The sequence below is a fragment of the Rhinopithecus bieti genome, unplaced genomic scaffold (genome assembly GCF_001698545.2).
Source record: "Rhinopithecus bieti isolate Rb0 unplaced genomic scaffold, ASM169854v2 scaffold_38691, whole genome shotgun sequence".
NCBI classification, from domain to species: Eukaryota; Metazoa; Chordata; class Mammalia; order Primates; family Cercopithecidae; genus Rhinopithecus; species Rhinopithecus bieti.
In genome coordinates, this window is record NW_016816690.1 from 357,899 (window position 1) to 369,190 (window position 11,292).

General features: G+C 49.5%; 1 protein-coding gene across 1 annotated transcript in view; it reads left to right on the top strand.

Annotated features, from left to right (window-relative positions):
• Nucleotides 1-1,353: 1,353 nt before the first annotated feature.
• The window catches only part of SLC6A4 (solute carrier family 6 member 4), a 44,150-nt gene continuing 34,211 nt past the window's right edge, over nucleotides 1,354-11,292 (top strand). Inside the window, exon 1 of the mRNA XM_017855143.1 lies at nucleotides 1,354-1,707. The gene's annotated coding sequence lies outside the window, so the exon portion shown is untranslated. The remainder of the gene's footprint in view (nucleotides 1,708-11,292) is intronic.

The following is an 11,292-nucleotide window of genomic DNA, read 5'->3' on the forward strand; positions in this document are numbered from 1 at the left end:
CCCTTGCGGCATCCCCCCTGCACCTCCCAGTATTCCCCCTGCAGCCCCCCCAGCATCTCCCCCGCACCCCTCAGCATCCCCCCTGCAGCCCTTCCAGCATCCCCTGCATCCCTCCCAGGATCTCCCCTGCAACCTCATTATCCCCTCTGTACCCCTCGCAGCATCCCCTGCACCCCATTATCCCCCCTGCACCCCTCCAGCATTCCCCTTGCACCCTCCCAGTATCCCCCTGCATCCCGGGCTCCAAGCCTCCCGCCCACCTTGCGGTCCCCGCCCTGGCGTCTAGGTGGCACCAGAATCCTGTGCGGACTCTTCCCGCTGGGTGCCGCCCTCGCTTGCCCGTGGTTGTCCAGCTCAGTCCCTCTAGACGCTCAGCCCAACCGGCCGCACAGTTTTCAGGGGTCAGTTCCTCCAAGTACAAGGGGCTGTGGCTTCTCTGGAGCTGCAAACTTGTTAGTGCTATTTCCTTTCGGTCTTCTACTTCCTATCGTTCCTGGCCTCTTCTTGGGGAGAGGTAGAGCCTTCTCCTCTCCGCCTCAGGGACAACCCAAAGCAAGTACTGCATGTGCCCTTTTTAAGGTTTTAAATAATTTTAGCAAAAAGGGTATTAACATTAAATCCATTTTAAACTTTTGAAAAAAAAATCAAAATAACATGCACATGGTTCAAAACAATAGGCTCCTGTTGGGCGCTTTCAGATAATTCAAATTCTCACCCAGGTTTGAGTGCAGTGGCTCCATCACGGCTCACTGCAGCCTCGACCTCCTGGGCTCAGCTGATCCTCCATCTCAGCCTCCTGAGTAGCTGGGACCACAGGTGTGGGCAACCACGCCCGGTTAATTAAAAAAGAATTTTTTTTTCTAGAGATAGGGTCTTGCTGTGTTGCCCAGGCTGGTCTCGAATTCCTGGGCTCAAGAGATCCTCCCGCCTCAGCCTCCCAAAGCACTGTGCTCGGTTTTGACGCAGCTTTGAACAGTAGCTGGTTAACAAAACCAGTTCTTCATTCCTTCATTGTGGAAGTCTTTATTGTGAGACTCTGGGGACAGAGAGGAATTAGACAAGGGCCTCTAAGTTGAGCTCACATCCCAGCAGTCAGATAAACGCATGGGTACCAAGTACTGTTAACGTCCCAGGAAGAAAGAGCAGGTTTCGGGATGGGGGCGATGGGGAGGTATCGGAGGTCAAGAGGAACCGGCACCAGCAGACCCCTATGTGCCGTCCTGGGGGAGGGAGGCGGCAGGGGAGGCGCATATCCCATGCCCCGTTGTGCAGCCTCCCCCCTCTCACAAAGTTAAAGAGCAGGAAAGTCGGGATTCCTCGCTCGGCCCTGCCCTGCCTGCTGCTCCGCGCTCCGCTCCTCCCTGCAAGCGTGTGTGTGTCGGGGGTCCCTCCCCTCCTGGCGCTGGGGTCGGGCGCGCACTCCGCCCAGTAGCGCGGCCCCTCCCGTGCGAGCGCAACCCCATCCAGCGGGAGCGCCGAGCCGCGGCCGCGGGGAAGCATTAAGTTTATTCGCCTCAAAGTGACGCAAAAATTCTTCAAGAGCTCTTTGGCGGCAGCTATCTAGAGATCAGACCATGTGAGGGGCCGCGGGTACAAATACGGCCGCGAGGGCGCCCCTCCTCACAGCCAGCGCTGCCTGGTGCCTCGAGGGCGCGAGGCCCGCCCGCCTCCCCAGCCCGGGACCAGCCTCCACGCACAGCCCTGCAGGTGGGTCCGCTTTTCCTCTCCGCCTCGAACCCACATTTCTTTCCAGAACTTCTTCCCCGCCTCAGGGAGGGGGAGAGAACCGCTGCGCCTCACCGCCCGGCGAGGAGGCGAGGACGTGCATGCGCCCCAGCAGTGGGCGCCGGATCCTGGCCCTGCGCCCTCCAAGCTCCGCAAGAGCCAGAGCTGAAGCGGACCGGCCGGGGTGGGGGATGAGGAACGTGGAGTGCTCTAAGGAGCCTGGGGGGCGGGCGTAGGGGGCTCCTTTGTTGTTGCAGTGGCCTTGCAACCTCTTGAGGACCCGCGAAAGACCCCTTAAAGAGGGTCTTGAGCAAAGTGCTGTCCTGCGCTTTGGGAAAAGTTGCTTTCGTTTCAACCCATGGTTTAGGTTTGATCTTTACTTTGCTGTCATCGCGTGCAGGTGGCTTTATGCAAAGGGAGAGTTCTGGTTGACACAAATGCCCGGATAGCTAGATAAATCTCTGAGTGGCCCCAGTCTCCGCGCGCTTGGGTGGTTTCACTGTCAGAGCTGAGGCGCGCTCAGACATCTCACAGGCCATTCAGAATTTATGTGAAACTCCAGCTGCAATGACTGTGCTGCGTGGTTGAAGGGTATAACCATCATTTGCTTGAAAATTGTGTACATTCAAATTTGTTCTTGGAAAAAAAAAAAAACTCTGGAGCTCGAGAGTGGATTTGGGTCTTGGGCTAAGGAGCAGATTTTCTTCTGAACTGGGGCTTTTTCATATTGAATTGTTCCTTTTCCATTTGGGACTCTGAGGAATTTGAGAGAGGTAGAATTTCTGAATCAGACATTACAAAGGCTTTGTGTATGTATTTTTACAATCAGTTTTGTCCAGAAAAGTGAACCAGGTCAATGGATTATTTATGAGCCTACTAGCTAACTCTTCATAGGAAGACAAGATCAAATATTTAATGTGTTTTGCCTTCAGTTGCATAGGAAAAATGTCCAAGAAGGTGACATTGGGACTTGTGTTTAATGAAACAGAGAACTGTGGGCAGCGTCAGTGTTGGGTTTTTAGGAGCACAGGGAGCACACAGCTTTGACTCTTTGTCCCATTACTTGCTTCTGTGTGAAGCCACTGAGGCCCCAGGGTTTGGGTTTTCCTACCACGCACTCGGGTTGCAGTGACCGTTCCAACATGGATGAGTGAGAGGCAGGTTCTTATGAGGTTTGTGTAAATTGAGCAAGCCACTTGGGGCATGGGCTTTTCTATTTTCTTTCTTTTTCCTACTAAAGAACAGATTGGAACTGCTTCACAGTTAATCAAAAGTTCCCTCAACACTCTGGTAATCCATCTAAGACCTCTCAGAGATGTAACCACCAACACAGATATTCAAACACATTTTTTCCAATCTGGTTGTTTAAGAAATATATACTAGGAGTGGGGTAGAGGGAATAATGTTGATGTTTTAATGGAATCCGAAAGACCTCAGAAATTCCTCTTGGGGGATGTTTAGAGTTGTCTGAGCATTTTGATGAAACTTGGAGAGGCATGTTGAAGAGTTTTGCAAATGGGTGAGGTGCCTGAGGAATGAGGATGCTTGGCTGGAGAGGGGGGTTAGGAGCATGGATCAGTCTCTTTTTTACAGCAGGTACTTGCTTCCCAAACACCCTGGATGTCCCCTGCCAAACAGAAACACAGGTAACTCCAGACATTAAGCCAATACATGGCGGCTCCTTCTGCTTCCTACTTGTGGAATGAATGGTATAATTGGACAGAACATAGAAGGCAGAGTTTCCTGAAGAAGCTTAATTTTAATTTGGCTTCATGAATCAACAGGATATGGTCATGACTTGACTTTTTCTAAAGATGTCTGGACAGTCAGAGCAAACATTATACAGTCATTTTTGGTTGTTGTTGAGAAGGTAACTCAGACCTTAGTTATTCCCAGTAACACATCAGCTCCTCGTGGTCCTCAGCTCTAAATGAGGGGCTATGGGAAGGCCTGCCTAACACAATGTCCGAGTCCCCTCCAACTCACTCTGCAACCGTGACCCTAACCTCTCCACTTTAAGAAAACACGAGTTGAAATGATGGTGCAAAAAGCTGGAGGGCAGGTACTCTCTACCCAGAGATCACCTTCAAATCAGGGTCTCCTGGGGATCCCCTCAGGTTTCACTCTAAGGCAGAGGCTGTGCACACTCTGACACACGTGAGTTAAGCCCCACACCTTAACCACATCCAACAAACAGGGGCCCAATAACCCCCCAGCTGCCCAAATGCCCTTTGCAAGATGCCCAGGGTGTGGTGCGGTAGAAACGGCCCCCAGGCAGCACAAATTTGGACTGCGCCGATATTCCTGTCCAGTCCCTGGGCTACTGACAGCCACCTGCACTCCCCTGAGGTTTGCAGTGTTCCATGGAACATATGTGGGTGTGGAGCGAAACATCTCATAAAAGTGCCTGTTTCTCCACACTTGGGACAAGTGAGGCACACTCCCTTGCTCTTACAGAGAACCTGTTTCTGGGCTTAACGAGGCAAAATGACATTCCAAGGAAAGAAAACTCCCATCTTTCTAGGAGGAATCCAGGGGAAAACATGAAACTAGCCTTTCACAGAAACCTGGCATCAATGATCTTCCCTGAGCAGAAAGGCAAATTGCTCTTCTAGGGTGTGCACAGGCTCCACCATCGGCCTACACTGCCCCGTATTTCCAGGTGGAGCTCACCGTGCTGACTTTGGTTCACATTCAGAAACGTTGGTCTCTGCAGGGGCTGGTCCCTTCAGCCTGACTTTTGTTCGCTCTGGGTGACTGGGAAGATAAAGGCTCATTTACTGAATGTCAACAACGCGCTTTTAAATGGGAGCAAGTGTTTCCCCAGCCCTGTGTCTAATGAGGTGACAAAATGAGTAGTGATAAAGTGGGTGTGAGGCAGTCTGACTGTCTTATTATTATCTCCATCTTTCCTTTGGCACCCCTGGAACCTGGCAGCAGCTCCCCAGCTTCCATCCCAACTGTGAACCAAGGGGATTTGTTAATGGGATTTAAGCCACAGGCTCTTTAGCACCCAGGACTGGATGGACCTCCATTAATCCCAGAAGCCCCCGGGCTGCAAAAGGAGAGACGCACCCCAGTGATGTGGAGACACAGAGGCAATGTCCCAGGGTCTTCAGGTACTGATGAGTGACAGACGGCAAGGGGAGGGTCTCCTGGGATGGTGAAGTCAAGTTCTTCAGGTTTTATTTGATTTTTTATTTATTTGAGGTAGGGAGGGCAGAGATGACAGGAGGGGTTGTGACGAGACCAGGTGGTGATCTGGGCAAGCACTTCTCAGCCACGTTGGGGACACAGCGAGCCTGTTGTGTGCGCTTCGGGAGAGCCCAGAGCCCCAGGCTGGGTGGGCAGCCGGTGGGAGGGGGCAAGTACGTAGGCCTTTGCTTTCCTGGGTTTTGGTGTGATCTTTCTGTGTGTATACCAGGAAAAAAGCGCATTTCATTTCCTTTGTTACTGAACTGTCGAATAAAATAAGCTGATTTGTTTTCTCTAAGGGGCCAAGAATTAGAGAGTGTGAGACCCGGAAGGACCAGGGAGAGGTTCTGCTCCCCGTAGCTCTGTGCGTGGCTGGCTCCACCTCACCCACGGCTCATGAGGACAGAGCCAGGCCTGGAACTTGAGACTCTTGTACTTTCGCTCTCTTCTCTTCCCTCCGTAATGGTGGGCATGTCGTCTTTAAAAGGCGAATCAAATTAGCTGGCCCTTTCCCATGTTTCAGAGGAGGGGAGCTGGGCCGATGGAACAGAGAGGGAGGAGCCTGGAGGGGAGAGGGGAGATAAGGTATTCTGGCCAGCAGGGAGCTTTGGCTGACTGGAAGTTTCCCAGCACTGGCTGAGGGCTAGAATTATTTTTTCTTTTGAAAATGTTCAACTGAAAAATCAGAGATATGGTCCATTTTCCCCAGTTAACATTTTGCCAGTTTGTGTACAAAGTCACTCTAATTATGCATAGATCTAATTTTTGCATATGCAGTATATGTATAATTTGATATATTATGTGTAATATATAAGATCATTAATATTATTATGCCTTGTATATATTTGTATATATAAATACAGATATATATCGTGTGTGTATATATAGTATATACAATCTATACATACAGATATACATAGTGTATATATGTATATATACAGATATATATATACTCTCTCTATATATAGGTTCAACTAATATATATAGTTGAACCTTTGAGAGTTTGCAGACTTCCAGATACTTCTTCCTTAAATACTTCAGCATACATTTCCAACAAACAAGGACCTTCTCGTACATAACCACAGTGCCATGTTCATGCTGGGGAAACTGGAGATGGATACAATACTATTATCACACATACAGCTCATATTCCCATTTCCCCCGCTGTCTCAATGATGTCCTTTTTAGCTTACAGTGTTACTTTGTGAGACTGTAAACTAGGGGTCAGAAAGTTTTTCTTGCTCTCATCTCAGTGCATATCTAAGAACTAGATTGGTGCTATGGTGTGTAAGGATGAACTGATTTTTCGCGAGTGTCCCCAACTGTGTGACTCACACTAAAGCACATCTCAGAAATGTTTGACCTAAGAGTAGAGGCACCTTTGAGCAGCAACACCAGAACTCCAAACACCTTGTGGCTGAAGAGGGGGCCGCACATGGCCTCCACGCCCCCTCTCCACCTGGATGCACCCCTCTCCTCCAGCAGCCTCACCTCACCTGACCTCACCTCTCCTTCTCCCCTCCATGCCCCGCCCAGAGAAATGGGCCAGTTTCCCCTCTCTTTTTTCTTCTCCACTCCCATTTTATTTTGTGATTCCACTTCAAACCCGTTTTTCCCCGCTTCCCTCTTCCACCTTGCTAAGCAGCCACAGGTAAATCCACCCTTATTTCATAGCACCCTCTCCCTGGGGCTGTTTCCCTCTTCTCCCTGTCTTGGGTCCCTTTGTGGGCCCAATCATGTCTGTTTTACACAAAGGTAATCTTAGTAATATACCCGTACAAAGGAAAAGAGAAGCTGTGTGTGGACATGTTCCCATGTGTTTTATCTTGATTTTTACTTATTGCATAAATTGTATTTATCACAACAGTAAAGGAGTGTTTAGAGGTGTAAGTGACACTCCTAATCCTGCTTAATCTAACACATCACCTGTTTTGAGTTTCTCAAGTCTCTTTCCCAGCCTCGTCCGCATTTAAATATACTACGGTAACAGAGTAAAAGCAGTTTTGTTTTCTGCAAAAAGTTGTAAGTTGTGAAATTACGTGTCACAAGTAATTCATGTCATCAACTTCTTCTTCTTTTTTTTCTTTTGTTTTTTTTGAGACGGAGTTTTGCTCTTGTTGTCCAGGCTGGAGTGCAATGGCCCGATCTCGGCTCACCACAGTCTCTGCCTCCTGGGTTTAAGCAATTCTCCTGCCTCAGCCTCCCAAGTAGCTGGGATTACAGGCATGTGCCACCACGCCCGGCTAATTTTGTATTTTAGTAGATACAGGGTTTCTCCATGTTGATCAGGCTGGTCTCAAACTCCCGACCTCAGGTAATCCACCCACCTCAGCCTCCCAAAGTGATGGGATTATAGGCGTGAGCCACTGCACCCGGCCCATGTCATCAACTTCTAAAGAACTTGGGCTGGGCGCAGTGGCCCATGCCTGTAATCCCAGCACTTTGGGAGGCTGAGGCAGGAGGATTGCTGGAGTCCAGGAGTTCGAGACCAGCCTGGGCAACATAGGGAGACCTCATCTCTATTGTGTATTTTTAAATTGAACAACAAACAAAACTAAAGACCTCAAAAGTGCCTAAAAGACACCTCCATGGAATCTGTACAAGAATCTCCCTGCTCCTTGTTCTTTCCTTAAATTTAGTTTTCCTTAAGAACCAAAAAGAAGGTTAAAATAAAGAAAGAAAGAACTTCGGATCAGTCTCATTGTCAACCCCCTCCCCACCCCTACGCCGTCTCGCAGCACTTAACAACGCTGTGTTTGTCACAGCTTTCATTTCAGATGCTTTAGTTTACCACGTTTATTTCTGTGGGTGGGAAATATATTCTAAGTTCCAAACCACCAGCTCACAGATGAACATTCGGAGCCCAGGCCGCTGATGGGTGTGCCTGCCAGTACTTGTTTCAAAGTCTGAAAGCCCATCCTGGGCTCTTTAATCCTAGGCATGTCAGTCTCTTCCTGTCTATAGTCCATGAAAATGATTTTAAGGCAGCCCTCCTCCTCTGCTACCAAGATGCACGCCAGTCTCCCTGACGGGAGGGGCAGGGAGGGGCAGAGTCCCTTAGAATAGAACCCTGATCCCATTTGACTTAACTCCAGGGAGGAGAGAAAGAGCAGCACCCCACATGGAGCTCAGATCTATTGACACCCTTGCCCAGCCAGGAAACCGAAAACAAGCCCTCCATGCTGAGAGCTGTACAGGGCCTGCTCCAGTCTGCAAGTATTTGGACTCAGGGACGTGCAGCCATAGCCCCTGCTTCCAGAGGAACACAAAGCAAATGTACTTAAAAGGATAACTAATGATACCTGGTAATCAATGGTGAGTGACAAATGAGAATCGAGTAGAAACAGTGTATCTTGGGCTGGAGTGGTGAGAGGAGGTGGATAGAAATTTATGCCAGGCCTTGGAGGGTGCAGGATAATTAGAGGAAGAGAAGCTACAGGATGGGGACGCACACAGCACTGTTGGTGCCTACTGGCCCCTTAGTAACCTGCAGTATTTGTTAAAAACTGCAGATCCCTGAGTGCCCACGTGGATCTCTTGAATTAGAATCTCTGGCAGAGCAGCCCAGGAGTCTGTTTCCCAGGTGGCCCCAAGCACTGATTGAGAGAAACAAGCATGACCCATTGAGGCCCGTGCTGGGAGCCAGAGATCACTTAAATCTCAAGTCTTGTGGGCCTTAGTTTCCCTGACTGGGGTGTGAAGTAGAAAGGCAGAATGGGTTGCCGATGTGTGGTGGTGATACTGACATCAACTCACTGTCATTTATTGATGCTTCCCTGTGCTAGACACCGAGTTAAGCATGTGTTATACTTTAATTCCCATGACAGCCTTTAGGAAGTAGCAGTTTTGGCCGGGCGCGGGGCCGGTGGTCAAGCCATGTTAATCCCAGCACTTTGGGAGGGCCGAGACGGGGCGGATCACGGAGGTCAGGGAGATCGGCAGACCATCCTGCGCTAACACGGTGAAACCCCGGGTCTCTATAAAAAAATACAAAAAACTTGCCGGGCGGAGGTGGCGGGCGGATGCTAGTCCAGCTACTTCGCGGAGGCTGAGGCAGGAGAATCGGCGTAAACCGGGGAGGACGGAGTTTGCCGGTGAGCTGAGATTCTGGCCACTGCCACTCCAGCCTGGCGTGACAGAGCGAGACTCCTTCTCAAAAAAAAAAAAAAAAAAAAAAAGGAAGTAGCAGTTTTAACAGTCTGCTTTTACACAGGAGGAAATGGAAGCTAAGAGATGTTAAGTGACCTACTCAAAGTCACACAGCCAGTAAGTGGTGGACCAGGGATGCCAGTACAGACCTGAAACAGAAAGGAGAGCTATGGGTGAACACAGGAACTAATGAAGGATGACTCTGGAAGGAAGTTAGTCTGGGCTTGGCTGTTTATGTTCACTGGAGGAGGCTGTTCATGTCTGCTATGCCAAATTCATTTCTTTCTAGTAAAGTCAAAATTAATCCAGTGTCCTTTTGGCCAGCCTCTGCGGGGGGATCTTAACCCCATCACAAGGGGCAAATCCTCTAGATTTTATACTCTGTGTAGAGAGAAGCCCAGGGCTATCCTCTCCCAGGCAAGGAAAGTTCTGGACAGAGATTCTTTTCCTTTCTCATGGTAACGGGCCCAAATGGCCCTAAGGATTTTATCCTACTTAATTCCTCTCCAAAAAATTAAACCAGGCTGGGTGCAGTGGATCATGCTTGTAATCCCAGCACTTTGGGAGGCCAAGGCAGGAGGATCGCTCATAGGCCAGGAGTTCAAGACCAACCTGGGCAACATGATGAAACCCCGTCTTTGAAAAAAATACAAAAAATTAGCTGGGTATGGTGGCACACACCTGTAATCTCAGCTACTCAGGAGCCTGAGGTGGGAGGATTGCTTGAGCCCGGGAGGTTGAGGCTGCAGAGAGCCGTGATCGTGCCCCTGCACTCCAGCATGGATGACAGAGCAAGACCCTGTCTCTTAACAGCAACAACAACAACAAACAAACAACAAACGAACAGAAAAAACACGAAGCTGTTTGACTCTGTCATATAAGGAATCCTTTGGATAAGAAGATGGCTGTGATAGTGGAGTTCATTTCTACCCTTTTTGCCCAAAAAAACAAGCAGATTTTCTCTGTTCTCTTCATTTCTATCATGAAGTCTCTTCAATTCATTGGAAAGGCAAGCCAGGAGTCCCTATGGCTTCCAACCTGTGCCCCTGTGACTGTGCACACTTCTGGAACACAGCGGTGCCTTCAGCAGATGCAAACATGAGCCTCCGTTTTACACTGCAGAGCCTGCAAGGAAGGATCAGCCGACAGCCGAGGTCCTGTGACAGAAACTGTGCAATAGCAGCAAAAGAATACTTAAAGCGTGGGGCAACTGGGGTGCAAAACATGTGAGCTATCTAAACATGCCGCGGCAAGCCAGCGGCAGCCACCGTTCACCACGGGATGTGCGGCAGCACCAGCCTGTCTCCAGAAGCATCGTGTTTTTCCTAGCAATTGGTCTTCCTTTTCAGATTTTGGGCTTAGCCTGTGGACACCATGCAGGCAGGACTGCGCCTGTTGTTTCTTTTTTCTTTCTTTCTTTTTCTTTTTTTTGAGACAGAGTCTCACTCTGTCGCCCAGGCTGGAGCACAGTTCAGCTCACTGTAACCTCTGCCTCCCAGGTTCAGGCGATTCTCATGCATCAGCCTTCTGAGTAGCTGGGATTACAGACATGCACCATCACGCCCGGCTAATTTTTGTATGTATGAATGTATGTATGTATTTATTTGTTTGAAACAGAGTTTCACTCTTGTCGCCCAGGCTGGAGTGTAGTGGCTGGATCTTAGCTCACTGCAACCTCCGCTTCCTGGATTCCAGCAATTCTCCTGCCTCAGCCTCACAAGTAGCTGAGATTACAGGTGCCCGCCACCACACCCAGCTACTTTTTGTATTTTTAGTAGAGACAGGATTTCACCATGCTGGCTAGGCTGGTCTCAAACTCCTGACCTCAGGTGATCCGCCTGCCTTGGCCTCCCAAAGTGCTGGGATTGCAGTGGTGAGTCACCCGGCCCAGCCTACCTGCCTTGTTCCTGAGGAGCCTAGCACATGTGGGCCTGCGCACGTCTTTGCTGAAGGAGTGCTTCTCCGTGGAGAGGGCCAGATTCCATGTTTACTGCTTCGGGCAGCACCAGCATTCTGTAATTCCCACCGCCCATGGGAGATGCCCTGGGAACTTCGGCCTCCCTCTGAATAGAGAATACTAACTACCAGTTGCCTCTATGACCTGTAACTAATCCTATCTCAGCATTAAACCCACAGTTCATTTGTTTTGTTTGTTTTGAAAAGAAAGTTGAGTTTTGGCCGGGCACGGTGGCTCAAGCCTGTAATCCCAGCACTTTGGGAGGC